This window comes from Sciurus vulgaris, assembly GCF_902686455.1.
Source record: "Sciurus vulgaris genome assembly, chromosome: 15".
In the NCBI taxonomy this organism is placed as follows: domain Eukaryota; kingdom Metazoa; phylum Chordata; class Mammalia; order Rodentia; family Sciuridae; genus Sciurus; species Sciurus vulgaris.
Window position 1 is genome coordinate 38,508,777 of NC_136476.1, and position 23,727 is coordinate 38,532,503.

Here is a 23,727-nt window from a genome sequence, read left to right on the forward strand (position 1 = left end):
GGCTGAATAACAATAGTATCTTAAAGATGTTCACTTTCTAAGCCTGGAATGTATAAATATGTTCCCTTAAAAGTTAAGATGTGACTTTGCAAGTGTGATTGGGTTAAGTATTCTGAAGTGGGGCTATTATCCTAGATTATCAGGTAGACCCAATGTATTTACAGGGTCCTTAAGAGGAAGAAGTAAAACATTTAGGAAGAAGATCAACAAGTATATAGACTTGAACAATAGCATTAACCATCTAAACCTAACAAATAAATATTTGGTCAACAACAGCAGAACACATCCTTCTCATGTATACACACGGGATAGGCTTCATGATGGACCATATATTAAGCCACAAAACAAATCTCTATAAATTTAAAAAGATTTAAATAATACAAATTCTCTCTTCTAAATATAATAGAATGAAACTAGAAATCAATAACATAAGGAAAAAATGGAAATGCATAAATATGCAGAAATCAAACAACACGCTCTTAAGTTGGTCAAAAAGGAAATCACAAATGAAAATTAAAAAAATTTTGAGATGAATGAAAAAAAAACACAATATACCAAAATGCAACATATAGCAAAAGGAATGCTCAGAGGTAAATTTATAGCTAGCTATAAACGTTTACACTAAAAAGGAAGAAAAATAGCTTTCAAATCAATGACCCAATTTTTCACCTCAAAGAATTAGAAAAAGAGCAAACTAAATACAAAATTTGCAGAAGGTAGTAAAGAGTATTATAGCAAACCTAAACGAAACAGAGAATAGGTACACAATACAAAATAAATCAATTAAGTCAAAAGTTGGTTCTTCGAAAAGATCCACAATTTAACATACTTTAGCTAGATTGACTAAGAAAGAAAGAAGATGTAAATGACTTAGAAATAAAAGTGGTACCATTACTACAAACCTTATAGAAATTAAAAGAATCATAAGAGAATCATCTAGAATTACACTAGGGACAATTGTAAATCAACAAATTGGGTAACAGAGTAAATAGACAAATTCCTGAAAATGCAGAAATGATAAAATGGACTTCTAAAGAAATAGAAAGTATGAACACATTTGAAAACAAAGAGAACTACTCAACAAAAAGACCAGGACCAGATGGCCTTGCCAAACACTTAAAGAAGAATAACATCAATTTTTCTGAAACTTCCCAGAAATAGACAAGGAAGGAACACTTCCTGCACCATTCCATGACATCAGCATTATTCCTGATACCAAAACAAGATAGCTACACAAGAAAATTACAGACCAATAATTCTTATGAAGATAGATGCAAGGACCCTTAAAATACTATCAATCCAAATTCAGAAACATATAAAAAGGATTATTATCAAAGACCAACTGAGATTTGTCCCAAGAATGTAAGGTTGACTTAATATATGAAAATAAATTAATATGTCATTGTAACTTAACAAAACTCACATGGCCAGTAAATATAGGAAAAGCATTTGACAAAACCAACACTAAATCATGATTAAAGTCTCTTAACAAACTAGGAATAAAAGGGAACTTGTTCAACTTGGAAAAGGATATCCATGAAAAATTTTCATCTCATAGTGGTGAAAGATTGAATGCTGTCTACCTAAGAAATTAAGTCAATGAGAAAGGAAAGGAAGAAGTGAAAACATCTTTATTTACAGATAACATGGTGCTACATATAGAAATTATTACACACACACATACAAATAGCCTTACCTAGGTCACAGGATGCAAGATCAACATATAAAATGCAATTGTATTTCTATGAATTAGCAACAATCAAAAAGAAAAATTAAGAAAATAATTCCACTTGTTCCACAAATGAAACAAATTCAGATACTTGACTATAAATTTTAAAAAAAAGAAATTCAGGATCTGTACAATCAAAACTATAAATCATTTTTGGGAAAGTTAAGAATATATCCATGAATGAAGAGACAGTTCATGTTTGTGGACTGGAAGATTCAAGGATTCCTTACAAAAATTGACAAGATAATTGTTACATTTAACTGGAAATGTAAAGATCTGGCACAGTCAAAACAATTTTGAAAAAAAAGAAACCCAAAATTTAATTATTTAAAGCTATAATGTCAAGATAGTGTGATACTCACTTAAACATAGCCTTGGACCAGAGGAACAGAATTTAGTCTAAAAATAAATCTTCTGTTAAATGGTTTCTAACAAAGTTGCCAAAACAACCCATTGAGAAAAAGATAGCCTTGTCAACAATTGGTTGTACTAGTACCATATGCAAAAATTAACTCAAATTTGATGATAAATATCAATGCAAAAGCTAAAGTTTTTAAACATTTAGAAGAAAACATAAGAGAAAATCTTTGTGAATTTTGGTTTGGTGAAGAGTTTTTAGACATGATGCCAAAAGCACAAGTCATACAAGGAAAGACTGACAAATTGGATGCTGTCAAAATTTAGACTGCTTCAAAAGGCCCCGTTAAAAAATGAAAGGTGAAGCCACTGAGTGGTAAAAATATTTGCAAATCATATATTAGGTTAAAAAAAAAACTTGGCAAAATGACCTATGAATGGCTATCAAATATATTGAAAAGGGGTTAATATGGTTAGGCTTTCGGGAAACTAAAATCAGGATGAGTTACCATCACACATCAACTAGATTGACTCAGATTGAAAAAAAGGTAATACCAAGAGTTGTCAGGTATGTAAAAAACTGGACCCTCATAAATTGCTCATGGAAATATAAAATGGCACATCTACTTTGCAAAAGTTTAGCAGTTTCTTAAACAGTTACACATAAATGAACCAACAGACCCAGAAATTCCACTCTTGAGAATCTACCTGAGAAATGAAAACATATGCACAGACTGTAACATAAATGTCTGTGGCAACATTAATAACCCAAATCTGGAAACGATTCAAGTTTCTAGCAAACTGATGAATGGATAAATGAAATGTGGTATACCCATACAATGGAATACTTTTCAACAATCAAAAGAAATTGAAACATTGATACATGTTAAAATATGAACCTCAAAAGCATACAGTGAATGAAAAAAGCCAGATCCACAAGACTTTATACTATGATCCCATTTACATGAAATGTACAAAAATGCAAATTTATAGAGACAGAAAATAGACAAGTGTTTGCCAGGGCTTGGACTGTGTAAGGGGGATTGATTGCAAACGGATTGGTGAGAATTTGGGAGTGATGAGTTCTAAACTCAGATTGTGCTGATAGTTGCACATCTTCATAAATTTATTTAAAATCACTGAATTATACTTACTCATGCTATATAAATTATAGCCCAGTAAAGTTAAACATTTTTTAAGAAGTTTTTAAAGGGGGAAAAATAGACAAGGAAGGGAAAAAAATTATTATTTGGCTATTCTTTACTCACATAGCCTGCTGTGTTTACTTTTATTATAGTACTTAATTATACTCTTTAGATCAGCTACCTAATTCTTCGACTTCCCCACTGGAAATGGAAACACAAGCACAATTAATTTGATAACTATTCTTTACTGCTCAGGACTTTATTCCACATTAGGTCTTTAGGTGGGGTGTTGGTCAACTGATATCTCAAGTACCTGGCACTGGAGCTGAAAGCAGAAATGAGAAGGAACCTAGGAGACAAAGGACTAAAAGGTACAAGATAGCCACATGATTCCATGAAGATGCAAGCATCCCACTGTGCTGACTCTCAATGTGTCTGTCAGTCACCCTGGGCAAGAAGGGGACACCTGCCTAGGAAGAGAGAGAAGACAGGGACAAGTGAGAACATAGTGCAAAATGTTGGCAAACAACCTTTGTTACTGAGTTTCTATTATTCCAAAAACAGTATCCCACTGAAGAGCTGCTAGAGACACGCGAGGGGCATTTGTATTCAGACCAACTGAAAACATTTGTTTCATGGCCCTAGAAGAGTAACTCGTAGGAGCATATTACTGCATTTCCTGACTTTGGGGAAAACCAGAAAAGGACAGAATGGGCAGAAGTTCAAGAAGGAAATGCCTTCTGCCAAACTGGGTAGTCCCACTTCCTCTGTACACACTACCAAGGGTGGGGCTGAGATAAGCCCTGCCCCTGGTGGCCTCCAGGACTAGACAAAGGGTGTTATTTGTGAATGAAAGTTCACTGCAACATGGAAGACTGGGACAGGTTGCCCTCTACCCAGATGTTCCTGTAGCAGGCAGGGGACATTCTAATCATGCTAGACCCTCCACATGTAGGTACATGAGGATGATCATGAGGGCTGGACATAGAAATGGTGAGAAAAAGGGAAGGTGATGCTCACAGGGAGCTATTGTTTGAGGCCCGCATTACAAACTCTGTGAGGTCCTTTTAGCAACCCGGTGGTATGGGTACAGCATACCAAGTTGTGGAAACTGAGGTTCAGAAATGTTTCCTACCTGTAAAATAGGGGACATCATACATTTTACCTATCTCGAAGGTAAGAACCTAAAGTGTAAGATTTCTGTTGACCAGTGTCACACATTTGGTAAGTGGCAGAGCTGGGATTTCAATTCAGGTTCTTATGATCCCTGAACCCTTGTTCTTTTTGCTGTGCCACACTGTTCATTCAGGTTTAGACAGCTTTAAAAGAAAATATTCAGCCTTCCAGCTTCAGCTCTCTGATTTCTTGTTTCTGGATGATAATAAGCCAGCCAAAAGTCCTCCTGGGATTTCTTTTCTCCTCTAGGCCTGGGAGAATAAAAAAACACCACTGTGCCCTTGAAGCTTCACCAACAATCACAACTATAAAGGCTGGGTTTAATACTGAGAGGATATTATTAACAAATGGCTTAAGAAAAACCTTCAGAGGGCTTGCAGCCACCCACACCATTTGTAAAATCTTAGGGAAGAAACCTGATCCAGAAAATGATTGGAAAGCAACAAACCCTAGTATCAGAAATACAAAAGGGGGAGGATCATTGCCTTTAGACAATTTGTTTTATTGTGAACAATAAAAATGTTCCAGTTGATTCAACGAAAAATAATCAAAAACAAGGCTATTTTTTAAAAGGCATTTATTTATAGGACTGCGGGTTTCATTTCCTTTGCCTTTAGATCTTTTGCCTCTCATTCTGAGCAGCAGATGCTGTCATTTAAGGAAGACCACCTGCTTTCCAGGGCATCTCTGCAACAAATAGCTTTGAGAGAGAGAGAAGAAAGATCACAGGATGAAAAGGAAAGAATTAGAAAGGGGGGAAATGGGAAATTAAGAAGTTGGCTTAATGCACATCTTCTGAATTATTCAACTGCTGAAAAGCCGACAGATTTCTTTTGACACTTGACTGTCTCACTGTGTCTATATCCATATTCCACTTTTTAAGGACCTACTTTAAGAGAATTCTGTCCATCTGCACAGCCCAGCTTTGAGACATATTTATCTTTCTTTGCAAAATGGAGACATAAAAATTTATAGAACATGGGTATTAATTAAATGATATTTTAGTTCAGGAAAGTTTCATGGCTTTAAAAGGACTCTTAGGAGTCAATTCTTCTGTAAAGAAATTTTCTTTTGGAAATGAAAACAGCCCACCTTCCCTTCCTTCCTCTCCCAACAAAATGACTTAAGATAGTATTTCTGGGCCCCAAGGTTTCTAAAAGCTTGTTAAACTCTTACTTAAGGCAACAGGTATGACTTGAGTCAGTTGAAAGGCTAATTGTTTGGAGAGAACTGGATCCCATATGCCAAGGAAAATAAGATGTTAAGGAAATTGTTCATATAATTCCAGCTCGGTTAACATGATCACCTGAAACATACCAATAATAAAAGTAATAACAGGAAAATGTCTATATGTTGGAAGTCTCAGGAAACAATTTGTTCTAGATGGCTGATTTTGCATACATTGAAGGTTTTCCTTTTATTAAGTGCCCAAACATTGTCATTTTAGATTTTAACTTGTTTAAAGGTCTTTGTGAAATGCATCATATGTTGATTTGCCTCTATATATAGTATCTATTTAATTATAATTTATTCTGTTAATTCTTCCAAAAAAGGATGTTGAAGAACTATTAAATGCTATTCTCAACACCATTTGAATTTTTCTTGATATCACTGATCTTCGTATCAAATACGACAGGAGGGGCTGTATTAAAGTCATTCCCTTGGGAAAATAAGAATATTTGGTCCTCTTGCTCTGTCATGGCCATATCCTTCTATGCCATTTTAATTATTATTTCTGATTTTTTTTTCAGTTGCTCTTTTCCTTCCCTTGCTGCCAAGCAAGCTCTTTATTCACCTTGTAGGGCTACCTCTGACAGTTCATCACAAAATACTGTCTCTAATAGCTTGGAAACTAGATGACCCATTAAAATAGAAATGTGTTAATGAAGGGCTCAAGAGGGGATTTGCTAAGAGTGATACACATGCACCGCAGAGCTCTTCCAAGCAGCTCAGAGAGGCAAAGGAAAGCAAGTTGGGTTTGCTTAAGAGCAGGGTTGACATGAATGCAAGACCCAATATTTGAGACATACTTATTCAAAAGTCATTTTTTTGTTGTTTTTAGTTTTTTCTCTGAATTCAAATTTAACAGGATGTTCTATTTTTTTCGTTAGATCTGACACCTCTTTCTGAGGATAAAGCTGCTTATACCTGTCTCAGCCTACTCTGGCCATCCAGACTCATGATTGCAATTGCTAAGCAGAGTGGACCTCATCCAGAGGGCCCTCAATGAACAGCTCCAGACATTATGAGACAAAAATATTCACTGAGCAATGACTAAAATCATACTCTCCAAAGAGAATAATATACACATTCCTTTATAGCTACCAAGTAAAAGAAATACATAGATAAACCATAAAGATCACTCACCAGAGTTCTGGGTGTCAATCCCAACTTCTTTTTCCATATAAACAGATAAATTAAGATAATTGTTTATAGTGACTTAAAATATGGGTTTTTCTGAGGTTTGTAACCTTCTTGAACCCACTCTACAGAATTACTCTTAGAATTCACCTCTTAACCTAGGTATCTTGTTTCAGCCTTTATCTAAGACACTGCCAAGATGCAGAGGTTAGTAGTCTAAAGCTTTGGCAAGCACGTTCTTCTAATAACACAAACTTGGGTGTCTCAGGACTTCTACTCTAATAACATTAATACCCACCCCCCCACACACACACACACACATACAACCAAATCCGAGTCACTAAAACTCTACTCCAACAAGATGGTATGCTTCTGATTTGGATGGCACACGAATCTTTCTTTCTTTCTTTCTTTTTTAACTTTTTTTGTTGAGGTATATATTCCAGATTAAAATTGCTGACTCAGTAACTGAACTTGAGATAAGAAAAATGATTCAGCATTGAAACAGCCCAAATGGAATATAACAATTTCTTTCAATTCACAAAATCAATGAAACCAACGCTTCTGAGGAATTTTGGCCAAAATGCAGAATCCGAATCTACTGATGAGGAAAGAGTCAAACCCACACTGAAGGCCATTCTTGGGAATAACTGTCCCATGCCTTTCAAAAGTGTCAAGTCAAAGAAGACAAAATCTTAGGAACTCTTCCAGACTGAAGATCCAAGAGATGTGACAATAAATGCAATGTGTAATCCTGGTTTGGAGTCTCAAAAATAAATATTAATAATTTTATTGGCACAACTAATAAAATTTGAATATAGACTATGGATTATGGAATAATATCAAGGTCAAGTTTTATGATTTTGAAAACTGAACTGTGGTTATATAAAAGGAAGCTTATCTAAAATAAGCACTGTGCAATGTATAGGGTCAAGAGTGTCATGTCTCCAACTTAGTCCTAATATATATGTGGAAAGAGGGAATGAAAGAGACAAATGGGCAAAATTTGAACTCTTTATGAATCTGTATAAAGGGCATACAGGAGTTTTTATACTATTCTTGAAGCTTTTCTGCATATTTAAATTTATTTTTTAAAGTAACCAAAAAAATAATTTATCTTGGTACAGGTTGAGCATCCCTAATCTGAAACTCTAAAATCCAAATGTTCCAAAGTCTAAAGCTTTTTGGACACCAACACAATGCCACAGGAAGAATATTTCATCAATTCCAAATAATACTAAAGGTGATCGAAAAAGAGAGGACTTAAGTTGAGTTTATGGGATGGTGCTCAGAAAGAAGAAGACAACCCTGAACAGCAAAAGTGTGACAAATCAAGGGATAAGAATCAAGGAATGGATCAAATCAATTAGAGGTCTCCTGGATAAAAACCAGGGGCAGGGGACTAGTGTGCTGGAATTTTGTGTGCTCTGGTCATCCACGTCATAATTGGAGTATCTGGACACTATGGCATATGCTACTGTCTGCACGCTGCAACTTTAGGAATTCGGGAGTGGTGCACAAGGTTACTGAGCAATCACTTTGACATTTCATGACAACACTCTGCAGTAAGGACAGACATTTCAACTTCCAGTTCACCCCATTCTTGTATCTGATGCTTCCTGAACAATTGGTCACATTCATGCTGTTTCTCAAAAGAATATTTTACTTTCAGGGGATACTTATATTGCCATAAATTTAAAATAAAGTGATTCAGTGGTAATCCCTGGGAGTTGCTCTTGTTGGGAAGTGTCATGACCCTGAAATATATATAGGATTTATTCCAGCTCTGTCAAAATTAAAGCTGAAGGGATATAAAACTGTCCACTGCTCTTTCCGATACTAATATAGGAGAGACCTGAAACTGAACTGATCCTTTTGGACTCCACTCCTCTTCCATAGCCTTACTCATTCTCCTGGTTTTAATTATTATCTGCCTTCAATTACTCTCTCCTAGTCTTTTATGTCTAGTACATAGCTCTCACTGAAGCACCAAACCTATACATATGGCACCGGATAAGCATATCAAATTCAAAATGTCCCAAGACATATTTATCACCTTTTTGCCTTTAAAAATTACTCTTGCTATTCCTACTCTGGCAATGATTACCAACATATGTCATAAACTTACTATCATTGACTTTTATTCTCCCATATTGAAGTAACCATCAAAATGTTTGAAGGAAACTCCTAAATACCTTTATTATCCATTGCTATCTCTCAATCTTCACTGATGCTTTCCTAACCAACAAGAGCATCATCTCTTACTTGGGCTAGTATGTCAGAGAATTTAGGAGAGTTGTGTCATGCACATATGAAAGTTATGCAAATTCAATGCTATGCATTTTTGAATTTAGTAAAAGATGCTTCAGTATGTACAAAATTATATCATTTTACTAGGTCTTAAGAAATTTTGACCATGTGTAAATGTTTGCCTTCCACATTGATTTTTAAATCTGCCATAAAATACTGCTATAGTTTCCATTGTTTATTCAGCACTCTCCATGCCTCAGCACTTATCAGATGACACCAACTACAATGGCTACTTTAAACTACATTTTCAGCCAGGCATGGTGGTACATGCTTATAGAAGGCTGAGGCAGGAGGATATCAAGTTCAAGACTATCCTGGGCAACTTGGTGAGAACTTGTCTCAAAATAAAAAGGGCTGGGGATGTAAACCAGTGATAAAGTACCCCTGGGTTCAATCCCCATCCTCCTAAATAATTTACTGTGAAATACACATGAAAACTAAAAGACACACATGTATGTTTAAAAAAAAAAAAACTTCCGGAGCCAATATTTGTATGTCTACAACACAGGTCAGGAAACAGAGCAACAGTGACATCCCCAAAATATCTATGCATCCCTTCCAGATTGTAATTCCCTCTCTTTTCTTTTTTTTCTTTTTTTTTTTTTTTCTCACACAAGGGACTTTTATTCAGGAGGAGGCAAGAAGGGGTGAAAAGGGGCAAGATGGTGCATGGCCAAAAGAGGGGGTGAAAGAGAAAGATGGCGCGCGGCTTCTCCCAGATATTGGAATCTCGGGGGCTGGAGGGAATCAATAGTATGTTAAGACATGGGAAGCAGGGAAATGGCCTCCCTCTCTTTTCTAAAGCAGTCCAAGGTGATAATTTCATTTCTTTATGTGTTTACCATTCATGCATACATCCCTAAGTAATACAAATCAGTTAGCTTGGTGCATATTTTTTTTTATATTTCTATAAATAGAACTAGGCTTCATGCATTCTTTTGGTCTTGCTTAGTTTCCCTCAACATTTGTAAGATTAATCTATATTGTGTATGTGACTAAAGCTTTTTTATAACTCCCTCTTTACTTGTCTATCTCCTTCAGCAGACTCTCAGCATCATATCCCTTCAGTTCAGTATTATATTCTCACCACTTCTTAGTATATAAAAATATAAAATACTTCTTAGTATAAAAATATAAAAATATTTGTTGTGAACACCCAAACCATCTGTATTCACGCAACTTAAGCATCCACATGAATGCAACTATAATATGCCGCTGTCTTCATCAACATGACCTCATTACTCTGAGAAAGGCTTCTCTGGGAAGATAAAAGTTGCAAGCAACTTTATTGTTTATGTCAGAAATTTCCTTTAAAAACCATTTAAATGAACATTAAACTGTCCAATGCTTCAATAGATAGCATCAAATAGCTGCAACAAATGTTTGCTCTCTGAGAGTCTTTGAACCCTTGACTCTAAATCTTTGCCTTAATGTGCCCACGAATTCTAAACTTTATCATGATTCTTACCCAATCCTAATCAAGCCCCCATATTGAAAGACCTGCCTTGAACCAGATTCCAAACCCAATAAATATTTTGATTTGCCTTCTGCCTTTGAGATGCACTGAAATTCTGTCAAGGTAGAAGATGGCAATTACACAAGTATTTGCTCTATCACTATTTATTACCCTTACTATAATAAGAATAAACTTGGCTTGTCTTATTAACAGGTTGTTTTGAGGACAGTTCCAGGGAGCCATTATTGTATAGTTGATTTTGTAAATGAACCAAAGAAAACACAGGCAGTATATTCAAGTTAAAAAGGCAGTGTGCTTTGGCTCCACACAGCATTCCTGCTAACTGCTAAAGCAGCCAGTACTTTGAAAAGAAAAACAGAGAGAGGAAAAGCCTTCCATGGAAATCAATTTATAAAGCTCCTATACTTAAAGAGCATTAGGCAAGTCTAAGAATAGACCCTCAGTACTAGGTATAAATGATTCTCAGCAACTCATTAGGAGTTAACAAATAGACATTCAGAATAAGACTGCTGAAACAAGACTTTGTGCTTTCTAAGAAAACTAGGGAGAATCCTCCCAGGGTATCTTGATGAATATGTGTCCTGGCCAACAAGCTTGCCTACCAATGCCTCAAGCACGCTGAACTGAGAAATTGGAGTGCCATTCATTAACAGAGCTAGAGGGTTCAGAGTTTCCATACATTTCCATCGTCACCACTATATTTGTCAGTTTTGCCTTACTATACCAAAATACCTGCAGGAATTAACTTATAAACAGAAAAAAAAAAATTTTAAGTCACAGTTTTGAAATGTCCAGTCCAAATTTAGAGGTCCCATTTCTTCGGGACTCTGGTGAGGTTGCTAAATGGCAATAGCAGGGAGCGTGTGTCAGAGGAAACCACTCACCTCTTGAGCCAGGAGGCAGATAAAAGAGAGGATGAGACTAAGGTTTCACAACCCATTTTGGGATATGTCCCCAATGACCTAAGAACCTCCCAAAAGGCCCTTCCCAAAAGGCCCTTCCTAAAGGTCCACAGCACCCCTCAGCAGCACCATGCTGGTGACCAAGGCTTTAACACATCGACCTTTAGGGGACACAATTCAGACCATAGCAACACCATCAACAAAGCTTCACCCTCATCTCAGAGAGTCATCTCAGTGAGGAACAAAACAAAACAATGGGTGAGATGTTTGGGAACCTCGAGGTGGGGGTGGCTGTGTTTCACAGGCAAAATGAATCTTTGAGCACTACAAGGAGAACTGTGGTGGGATGAATAAAACTCCCCAAGTGTGTCCACGTCTTAGCCCTCAGAATTTTGTGAACGTTATCTTATAAGCAAAAGGGACTTTGCAGATATGATGAAGTTCGAGATCTGGAAATGGAAGATTAACCTAGATTATCTAGATGTACTGGCATTGTCACAACGTGATGATGGAAGTGGACATTAGAGTGACGCCCGTTTGAAGGTGGACAAAAGGGCCATAAGCCAAGAAGTATAAGAAACTGAAGAGGCAAAAAGACTGTTGCCTCAGAGTGTTCATAAGGAGGCAGCCCCCCAGCACCTTCACTTAATCTCAGTGAGAATGATTTTGTACTTCTGACCTCCATAAATGTAAGAAAATAAACCTATTTTGTTTTAGATCATTTGTGACAATTTTTTGTATTTGACATAGGAAACTAATACAAAGACGTTATACACAGCCCCACTGGCTAATACACCATATCAATTTTCTAATTGTCAAGTAACAACCAATCACAAATATCATTGCTTAACTCCACCCATGGCTTCAACCTATCTATTACCTCACTTTCCATGGGCCAGAAATTCAGGCACAACTTAGTTGGGTTCTCTGTTTCGTACCTAACAAAACTATAATCAGGGGGTCTCATCTGTGGCTTAGGAGTCTCTTTAAAAGGGTTGTTAGAAGAATTCATTTTCTTGCAGTTGTAGAACTGATAGTGTCTTAGAGAAAAGAATCTCTGACTTCTTTCATCTCTGATCTCTAAGCCCTCTTTTTGAATTAAATCAAGCCCACTCAGGATAATCTCTTTTGATTAATTCAAGAGATTTGAAACTTTAATTGCATCTTCAAAATCTTTTCACCTTTGCCATACGACATAACAGAATCATGGAAGTGATATCCCACCCTAGTCATAGACCCTGCTCACACTGCAGGGTAGGAGATTATGTAGGGTATTTATCTTAAACATGAAAATATCAGAAGGAATCTTAAGATGTGGCTACCACAGATATAAAATGCCATCTATTCTGCTTAATGTAGCATTTTTTAAATTATTTATTTTAAATTTTTTACAGACTGCATTTTGATTCATTGTACACAAATAGGTTACAACTTTTCATTTCTATGGTTGTGCATGATGTAGATTCATATCATTCGTGTAATCATACATGTACATAGGGTAATAATGTCTGTCTCATTCCATCATTTTTCATACCCCCCCATTTCCTTCTACATAATCTAAAGTTCCTCCATTCTTCTCTTACTCCCCACCCCACCAACTCCCATTATATATCATTCGGCTTTTGGTTTTTTTGGGATTGGCCTATTTCACTTAGCATGATATTCTCCAATTCCATCCATTTATTTTCAAATGCCTTAGTATCATTCTTCTTTATGGCTGAATAATATTTTAGCAGATGTTAATATAAGCATATTTAATATTTACAGGTTTAATTCAAAGTTTCATTCATCAATTCTATTTTTTCCATAAAGTCTTAGGTCCCTAAACTAAAATTCTCTTACTTTTAGTGTTATAAAAAAATCTAATTGAGGGAATTATTTTTCTCTGTACATACATATATACAGTGTATATGCATATAAATGCAGACTACTAATAAAATTAAAACTTTTTATACATATATATCCTTTCAGAGAACATAATTCTTTTTTACCTATTAGGAGTCTTAGAGAAAAACAGAGTTACCTAAATTTATGAGAAATCACATCAGTGGAGGACTGGCATCAAAATCCAGATCTCAAGAATTTTTGTTCGAAGTTCTACCCATTGTACCAAGAATAATTAGTATCATTTCTCAGAAAATATTTTATAAGCTCAGTATTAGAAATCAGATTTATGTGCCATTATTGTCAATAGTTTCCCAAGGAGACTACGATATAAGTCCTCACAAATGCTGGTGTCTTCCTTCATACCCCCAGGGAGGCCTTAATGTTCCAACACTATCAATTAAGCACTAATACTACATTCTTACCACCTTGTATGTGTGCCTAAGAAATTGACATGGACTTGCTGCTCAGCACACACACACACTGTTCATAAGGCTCCTGTCTCTGCCATCTAACCAAGAAGGACTATCATTTATCATCCATTGTATGGAGGACAATTAATGGTTTTGTTGGCAGCCATTTTGCAGCTACAACTTGGCAGCCTTTGTTAATCTGTGCTTACTAGCCTCATGGAAATAATGAGAGAGAGAGAAAGACAGAGAGAGAAAAGAGGGAAGGGAGGGAGCAAAGTAAAGGAGGGAGGAAAGAAAGAAAGAGACACAAAGGGGGAAAGAAAGACAGGGAAGGTATTTTTATTTTGCTATCCTTTCATTCAGAGCTTTTTCTGGTTGAAGTCTTAGATGATCATAGATCAAGTTTTTATTCAGTATGCCTCCCCTCCAGCCTCAACAAGAATCTAATAGGATTAGAATTTTCTCTAACATTCCAAGTTGCAAATCATTCCAGTTTTCTTTTTTCATTTGCCTGCTCTTGGAAATGACTATTTCCACTGCAGTGGATAAAATCCTAGGACGGAACCTAAGGCTCCTAGGCCCAAGTCTGTCTCTGAGTTATGTGAGTTTGACAACTTACTCTGGACCTTGCTTTCTACATGTAAGAAATAACAGGAAATTTTCTAGCTCCAGCCAGCTCTAAAAGTCTATGATTCTCTATTGTACTAAGTCCAAATGAAATTCAGTATCTTTTTTATGAAACATTATTTCGTGTCACTACTTTGGTATTACTACTTTCATTGCTTTTTAATAGCCTGGAAACAACTCATATTAACTCTAACAGCAAAGTAGAAATGAAATTGGGAACAGAAATAATGATAAAACTGCACGTAATGAGCACTGAGTACGTGCCTGGCGCCATGCTAACTGCTTTACACATTTTATTTAATCCTCAGGACAACTCTCTGATAGGATTATTACTTCCATTTTACAGATGAGGGACTGGAGGCTTACAATGGTTAGATGACCTCCCTGGGGTCACATTACTAAGCTAGTCAGCAATAAAGTTTAAATTTGTACCTACATCACCACGCCAGAAAGACTGTACTTCAAAGCTTTAGGCTCTCCCATGGCCACTTGGTCCCTCCCTTGTGGATGGCTAGTCAAACCCAACACTTAGTTTGTGGGGTAACCCAAATGGGCAATGTGGGCTGCAGTTCATATGCTCCCTCCTGTGCTCTCTTTGGAGCCCATTAATAGGAGACTGGATGGTTTGTGGGTATGAGTCCCTCTCTTCTTCTTTTAGATATTCTACTCCACAGGTTTTTGGTTTCCCTTGTCAGCATCCCTCATGGATTTAAGAATCAAGGGAGATCTTCCTCTGGGGAACCTGGACTGCTACCTTTCATAACATTCCCCTTTACTAGTTTGGAACAGATATCAGAAATTTACCTACATTTCCCCTGTATTTCTAAGGAAACTACTATAAAATTAATACCTGGCACGCAAAAAATTAAGACTGAGCAGAGCAAAAGTCCTCTAGAACTTAATAGATGCATAAGTATTAGAATATTCATTTCCTAGATGATAAAAAAACAAGAGAGGGTCGTGAGTTTGTAAGTAGCCTGGCTTCTCAGCATGATAGGAACAGCATGCACACCCAGCTTCTTGGCTGTCCTGGTGTACTCTTTTTCTACTACCAAGCAGCTCTGGTTAAAGAAAGTACTCAGACTCAGGAAAGGTGAACGCCACAGAGAGATGGAGGCAAGAGACGGAAGGAAGCAACTGTTAGTCAAGGAATGCCAGAGTGTCACAACCACCAGAAACTTCAAGAGACTGAAAAGAGTTCTTCTCTCCAGGTTTCAGAGAGAACGTGGTCACAAAGCCCTTGGTTTTGGGTTCCTAATCTCCAGAAAAGCAAGAAAATAAATTTCTGCTGTTTAAGCCACCCAATTTGTGGTATTTTATTATGATAGCCTTAGGAAACTAATACTAACGATAGGTTCCTTGGGTAGAGAATGGAAAGCCACCAAGGGGCAGGTGGAGAAGTTTAAAGAAAGTAGGTGGAGTGTCCCCATATAATGGCTATTGTGAGAAAGGCAGCCAAGAAGATGGGAATGTGGGTGCATAAAGTGTGGTATATGTATGAAATGGATCACTAGGTACTCATTAAAAAGGAAGGAAGTCTCGGGGCATGTGGCACTTGCCTATAATCCCAGTGGCTAGGGAGGCTGAGGCAGAAGGATGGCAAGTTCAAGACCAGCCTCAGCAACTTAGTGAGACCCTGAGCAATTTAGCAAGACTCTGTCTGAAAATAAAAAATAAAACAGGCTGGGATTGTGGTTCAGTGGTTAAGAATCCCTAGGTTCAAACCCTGCTACTGAAAAAATAAAAAAAAGAAAGGAAGGAATTTCTGCCATTTGCCACAATATGGATGAACCTAAGGACATTCTGTTAAATGAAATAAGTGAGACACAGAAAGAAAATTATTACATGACCTCACTTAGATCCAGAATCTAAAACAAATCAAAGCAAAAGGTCAAATCCAAACACACAGAGATAGAGAATTAAGCAGTGTTACCAAAGGCTGGGCCAGGCAGGGGAGGTAATGGGAACATGTAGGTCAAAATATGTAAAGTAGAAGACACGTAGCATGAACAAATCTAGAGTTCTAATGGACAACAAGACTATAGTTAATAAAATTGCATTGTATTAGGAATTACTGTTCAATAAGTAGATTTTATCTGGTCTTGTCACACAGATACTACGACAGTAACTATATGAGATGGTAGATATCTTAATCTGCTACTATATAATAGCCATTTTACTATCTATATGTGTTCATAACATTTTGTTATAAACCTCAAATATAGGCAATAAAATTTATTTTGAAAATACTCTTTAAAGCTGTTAGAATTCCAGAGACAAGTATGTTTTACTTCACTATTGACTCACTACAGAACAGGTGCCCCCTTCTTTAATTCTAAAGAAAGAGCAGTTTCCAGTTGAGCATTCATGCCTCCTGCTTTCCCCCCAGGTTTCTGGGGAGCTGATAGAAGGGGAGGAGCCCAGAATTATCCCTGGCATCTTATCGGAAGCTCATCCAGAGGTACTGATGCTCTGACAGCATCCTCTGCAGCTGAAGAACTGGGGGAAGGAAGAGACCCCTATATACATGGGAAAGCTCCCAAGTCTGTCCAATAGCTACAAACTTGACTTCTCTGATTTTCAAGTAAGTCCTGGTAATCCTTTCTGATGATCTTGTTGCTGTCGTGAATTCTTCTCAAATAATCTATAACTGTGAAAGACAACAGGGTGACTTTTCTGCCCATTGCCGTATCTGTAAAATATCCTTTCCCAAATGTCAGGGAAACAAAATCGTACAGGAAAGAACTGTATTACAACTGGAGATTGGGTACCCTCAAAGGGACTATTGCTGTGACAAAACACACAAGATAAACAAGTTAAAAGGAAGAATGATTTGTCTCACAGTTCCAGAGGTTTCAGTCCATGGTTGCTTTGAGCCTGTGGCCAGGGAACTAATGTTCTTCTCCAGAGCTTGCCTTCAATAACCTAAATTTCTTCCACTAGATGCCACCTCATAAAGGTTCTTCCACCTGCCAATAGTGCTGCTGGAGACCAAGTCTTTAGCATATGACCTGTTGGGGAACTTTTAAGATTCAGACTATAACAGTTCCAGACTGACTTGACAAGGCCATTTGTTTTGCAGTGGCTGTGGAAAGTGGGAGTGGTTCTGAGCAGAGCCCCTGCATGTTCTGCTGCTCTTCAAGGGGTTCCTCGATACTTTTAGCCTCCTCTCACCAGATCAAGAGCAAAAGGGCAGCATCAGAGCATCTCTCAGCTGAGATTGCTCCCCCTGCTTCAAAGAGTCTGGTACTGTGGTCACCACAGGTTTCTGGAGCTTTTAGACCATTTCCCCACTAGCTGGAGTGATCTGAAACTGGCACAAAAACAAGATGGTGAGATTTTTCTCCTCTCCCTTCTATAACCCAGAAATAGGCTTCAATAACTACAACTGTATAAAAGCCACAAAACCCACCAGCAAGCATGATGGTACAGAACTGCTTCCAGAAGCATGCCACTCACACCCAGCTTCCTTTCTGTTTCTTTCAGCTCTAAGCTGGCCCCCTCTGCTCTGCCTTCTACCTGGGCTCTGACCTTTCAGAGCTACCCAACCTGGGTGCTCTAACCTGGATACCCTTTTGCTCCAAAAGAATTCCTTGTTGTCCCTTATCCAAAAGCAGCCCCCAAGAGAGCCTTCAGTCAACACTTAGGAGGATAGCAACTGGGAGAGAGAAACGAAGTGCCAGATATACTTCCCAATGAGCTTAACATATTTACATTTCTTGGAGTATTTATGCCTGAAAATACCAGTAACTTTTGTAGTGGATTGAATGGTGGCCCCCAAAAGTTGTGTCTATACCCTAAGCCTTAGAACATGAGAATTTGATCTTATTTAGAAAAAGGATCTTGGAAGGTATTAAAGGCCTTGAGATAAGTTCATCCTGGTTTTTTAGATGTGCCCTATATCCAAGGACAAGTGATGTTATAAGAGTCAGAAGAGAAGATCCAGAGCCAGAGGCAAAGAAGACCCTGATTGGAGATCCACAGTGACAAGGCAAGGGACACCTGGAGCCTCCAGAGGCTAGAAGAGAGAGGGAGAACCAGGGTCTTGAGAGGAAATAGATCCCTGCTACCACTTTGGTTTTGGACTTCTAGAATTCAGAACTCTGAGAAAATAAAATTACGTTGTTTTAAACCACAAAGTGTGTGGTCATTAGTTAGAACGGCTCTCGGAAACTCACTTTTTAATGCAGAGGACTACAGTGCTGCCTCTAAAGTGCAGTTTGAGATAAATGTGACAGGAAAACAGAGTATCGGGAAAGATTTAAAAAAAAAAAAAAAAGGAGAGAGCACTGGATTGAAAGTAAAATGCTCTGAGTTAAAAAAATTTTTTTTAAAAAGAGAGAGAGAAGATGGCCATGCAGCTATCTACCTCCCTGAGTGGAAACGTGCTTATGCTTAGCAATTTTTGTTTTGTTTTGTTTTGGTTTGGTTTTTTGCACTAGCCTTCCTACAGTTTTATGTGCAAATATAAACATACTTATGCTTTGCTTGTTCTTTTAACACAAATGAGATTACTTTGTTCTGTTTTGTCACTTGTTTTTTTTTTTTTTTTTTTTTTTTCCACTTAGTATATCATGGATAAATTGCATATTGGCTACAAAAAGTTTTGCTTCATCTTTTGAATGACTACAGTATTGTGCTTGTATAGCTCTACCTCCATTTATTTAACCCATTCTGTTTTATTTTGTTTCTAGTGTTTTTCTATTTTAAATAAAGGAACAATGACCATAAAATAAATATATCTTTGAGTACTAGGCAAGTTTACCTATGGGATAAATTCTTAGAAATGGGACTCATAGGTCAAAGAGCATGTGTTACCAAATTAATGACTTCCAAAGAGGATTATACTGAGTTTTACCCTCATGGGCTTTAGGAGGACCCATTTCCTCACTTCCTTGACCTCACCAGACATTACCAACAATTTTAATCATTACCAGTCCATATTTTTCATATTCCACTGATGGTATTCAGTGGGATGGGGAGAAAAATCTTCTATGCCCTGATTGATGGCCTAAACACAAACAAAAATTCTAATTAACGTTATTTTTCTCATCTAAGGGAAAATATCCTTCTCAGCTGGATTATACTACAGCTTTATTCCCTCTTTCCTGAGAGGTACTGTGCAGTTAATTCCAGCCAGGACTTGTTACCTTCCAGGGGATTCTCCCCACAACTTGAAAAGTAGTTTGACTTTTCAAACGCTAGCCTGATGACTCGAGTGAATTCCATGCTACCCTGTCAGCAGTCTTATGCCAGATAAATTTGTTCATGGCACCTTGTACCTCAGGTCTCTTCTGTTCTGATTGACCTGGATTTTATTTAGTGATTGACAGCATTCCAGGAATGAAGGATACAAACTTGATGTCCTCAACCAGAGTGCTGGCCTGAGGAGACCGCTGTATTTATTTGGGATAACTTGCCTCTTATTCACCTGATTTTCTATGTATGCATGGTGTCTTCATACTTGCATGGGTGATTCAGGCTCTGAAATGTTTTGGGATCCTGAAGACTTTTTTGACTAATGCCTCTTTTCCAGGAAAATCTCATGGAGAGAGTAACTTAGAGGAACCCGGTCGCCCTCCTTCTTCTCCCAGCTTATTTATTGTCTACTTGCAGAGAGCTCTGTGAGTGACACCCAAGGTAGCACACTTGCTGTTCTGCAAATCCACCATTCCTGTCACCTCCTTGCCAGGAGCACTGCAGCCTGTGATCCCACCAACCTCCTGCGCTCCGCACTGGTTTCCTCTCTGCATGGCTGCTCCAGGGCACCATCACCAGCTGGCTGGCTGTCAGCAGTGTGAGATGTAAATGTCCTTGTGCTTCCAGCCCTCCATTACCACTTCTTGACATTTTCGCTGAAATCTAGAGAAGGAGATGGAAGATTTTGTGTTTCCCACCTTCATTCCCCCTGGTAAGAGCAGGGGAGGAAGCTGCAGGTTGCTGCTTAGAATAGATTTAAAGTTCTTTCTAAAAACAATTAGGAATTTTATGTTGTGCATATTTTGCCACAGCAAAAAGATCAACAAACAATAACAACAACAATTAAAACCGGGAGTACCCCAGTTGTTTTCTGTCCAGAAAAACCACCAAAATAACCCTATCTACATTATTATAGAGAAACATGAAGGCAACTAATCGTACCTTTCCTTGATAAAACTAACTGCCCTGACTCGCAGGGTTCTGGTAGCCATTCAGTGATGTACTACCATGCTGAGGACCTTAAGCATATCTCCATGTAGTCTCACTCAGGCAACACAAAATTAGATCACAAATTCTGAGCTTCTAAACCTGAGCTTCAGGTTGCAGTAAGCTGAGGACATTTTCATCCCTGGACATTTTCATCTCTCTTCACAGGATGAGAGCACACTCAGGCAGGAGGGGGGCATAATGAACGAAAAGTACACTGCCAAGATCTTTTGTTCTTTCATTCTCAATCTAGTGACTTGCCCTTTGGGCTGCAGGAAAGGCTGCATGCATCTCTGATTTCCCCGTCCAGCAGCTGCGCAGCACCTCACACCTGGCCAGGTGCTGGAACTGGGGTAAAATGTCAAGACAGACACAATCGTTTCCACATCACAGCCCAGGTCTGCACAAGACCTGAAAACAGGTGGAAATAAGTGAAAGATGAAGCAGAGTGCCAAAAACTGGATGGGCGTCAAAGACAGAAACAAAAAGAGTCATGCAGAAGGATTTTGACCTCAGTGTTATGGCCTTATTACCTTGCCTTCCCACATGCTAGATTCGAGATGCATTAGCAGCCGAATTGCCCTTCAGTCGAGTCTGCCAGTGTCTGGGAATCATTTTAAATACCATTTAGTAGCATTTAGGTTATTTTATGATAACGCAGTTCCCATTGAAAGGATTATTACGCTCATATTTGCAGTGGCCTGGGAAAAAAAAATAAAACTTATCTCTTTGAAAGATGACTACCACAATTGCCCCTTCAGCAATTATTCATTTAGGAGCCTTTCTGCCTACATTAGAACCTGCAATAAATTGGCATATGCTAATGCAGGGCTCTGCTGTGGGTTTCTCCTTCAGGAGTTCAGACTCTCATTACTTACCAATTGATGCACAGGATCCCAGACCCCATTTCCTTTAGTTTGGTGTCACTGTTATATTGTTTGCTCTGAGTCTAAGTAATTTCTTTTCCTTTCCACATACCTATTGGTCCTTTGATAATGGGTTTCCAGGGCAGTATTGCAAATAATCAACCAATGGTCAGAGCTCACTTGCTTTCCTCCCAAAATAATACCTCATTAGGCAGCACATCTTGACTTTTTGCTGTAAAACAGGGAGATTTTTGTGAGAAGCTTCACTTCTCGTGGTGCACTGAAGCCTGTAACTTACTTGAGGAGGAAAATAGTATATTTAAACCTGGTGAGTTCAGCAGGTACCTGAAAGCTGGAAGTTGAATAACTAATATGTTAATTACATAAAGACATTGGTTTAAAAAATATATTCAAGTGGCCTGCACTGCAGCAGTATGCTAGAGTTGATTTGCCCTGGCTTGGGAAAGTCAATGTTACACATCTCTTCCCAACTCCATCTTCAGTGATCTGATGTCGACTTGGTAGACTGAAATTGGTCATGAGAATTGGGAAATGCTGCAAATCAGAATTTCCTTCCTTCCTTCTACTCCCCCACTTTTATTGCTTAGAAGCTTATTATTAAACATTTACCAAACCCCTCCACCTAGGCGGACTCTCCAGAGCAAAACAATCTCCAAGTCACAACTGGGTCATAGCAAAGACCTCATTCCTGCCAGACATTGACCATGACAGTGGCCTGGTTATCACCTAGGTATCACCACCTCTGTCTAACTCAGGCTTATTATTTCTATGCAACTCATTTCATCCAATTCCTGCAAGCTCACCTTCTCGCATATTCCTCTAGGTCAGACCAGGAAACTTTTATAATGAAAGAATCATATACTCATTATACTTGAGAGAAATATATATATATTTCTTTCAGGATTTAGTTATGAAGACACTGAGAAGTTGGGTATAAGGTTGAGGATTTGGAGAGGCAGAGGAGACTGAGAAAGGATTGCTTGTGTTACTACATCTAAAACAGGAAAAGTGCCAAGGTCTGCTTTTAATTCTTTTAGCCTAAGGATTTAATTTTTAATGAATCAGAATTTTATTATTTAAACTCATTGATATTTATATTCTAATGTGAAGGTGAATCCTTTTTGTGGTTGTGTGTTTGTTTTGGTACTAGGGTCAACCGAGGGCCTCATACTGAACACATGCTCCACCTCTGAGCGACACCACTGCCGCTCAACAGAAAGGTTTTGATGAGGGGGGGAAAGATATAGAGAAAAGAGGGTTCATGAGAACGGAGCTCCCAAATTGAAATTTCCTCATCTCATCATTATCTCTAGGACTAGCCTAGGATATATTAGTATTGTTTGACTAACCTTTTAATTACCCGAGCACTTTGTTTATAAAAAATTCAAGTAGCAGAAAGAATCCAAAATGGAAAGTAAATTCTCCCCACACTCATTCAGCTCCCCATGTCCCTGTTCATAGCTAATGAATGGCAATATTTTATTGTATATCTTTTAATTTAAAATAGTATATATGAATGCCAAATGTACTATTGCCTTTGATTATGAAATATTTATTATGAACCCACAATAGTTTCCAAATTTTTTCCCAAATATGCTTTTACTCAGACACACAGACATCAAACAATGTCATTAATATTGAAAAACTGGCTCATTTGCTACATTAATTTTTAAAACCTGTATTTTTGCGACTTTCCCTTTGAGACCCCCCTCCCCCCCCCCCCCCACTTAACCTGAATATGTTAGAGAAATGCGTGGACAGTGAGAGTTCAGAGCTGATTTAACTCCTCATGGTAGGATTTTTGCCCACAAAGATAAATGACCCCAGAAGATCACACCCAACTACGCTGCCTCCTTGTCCTCCCACATCATAGCTCGTGAGACTCGAACACCAAATGCCCCTGCTACTCTTCCTTCTCAGAGTATGGGACTCTCTGGTGAAATCAAACCTATTAGAAATCTCCCAAGATGTACATAATAGCAGCCCTCTGACATCTCCTCTCCCCAATACCAATGACTCAGATACTCTGGTTGTATCCTTAAATAACTAATTCTCCCCACTCTTTCATTTATTGAACCACTTTGCCCAATACTGCCAGAGCACCTGCCTCAGGGCCTCCTACCCCTCTCTCGAAGTCCTGAAGTTTAAGATTCATCACAGGATATAGAATTCACTTTCAGCCCCAGCCTCCAAATCCCAACTGCAGTTTCTCACTTGCCTGCTTCTGGCTTACAGCTGAGGAGGAAAGGGTCTATCTCATCTTCTTGCAGCAA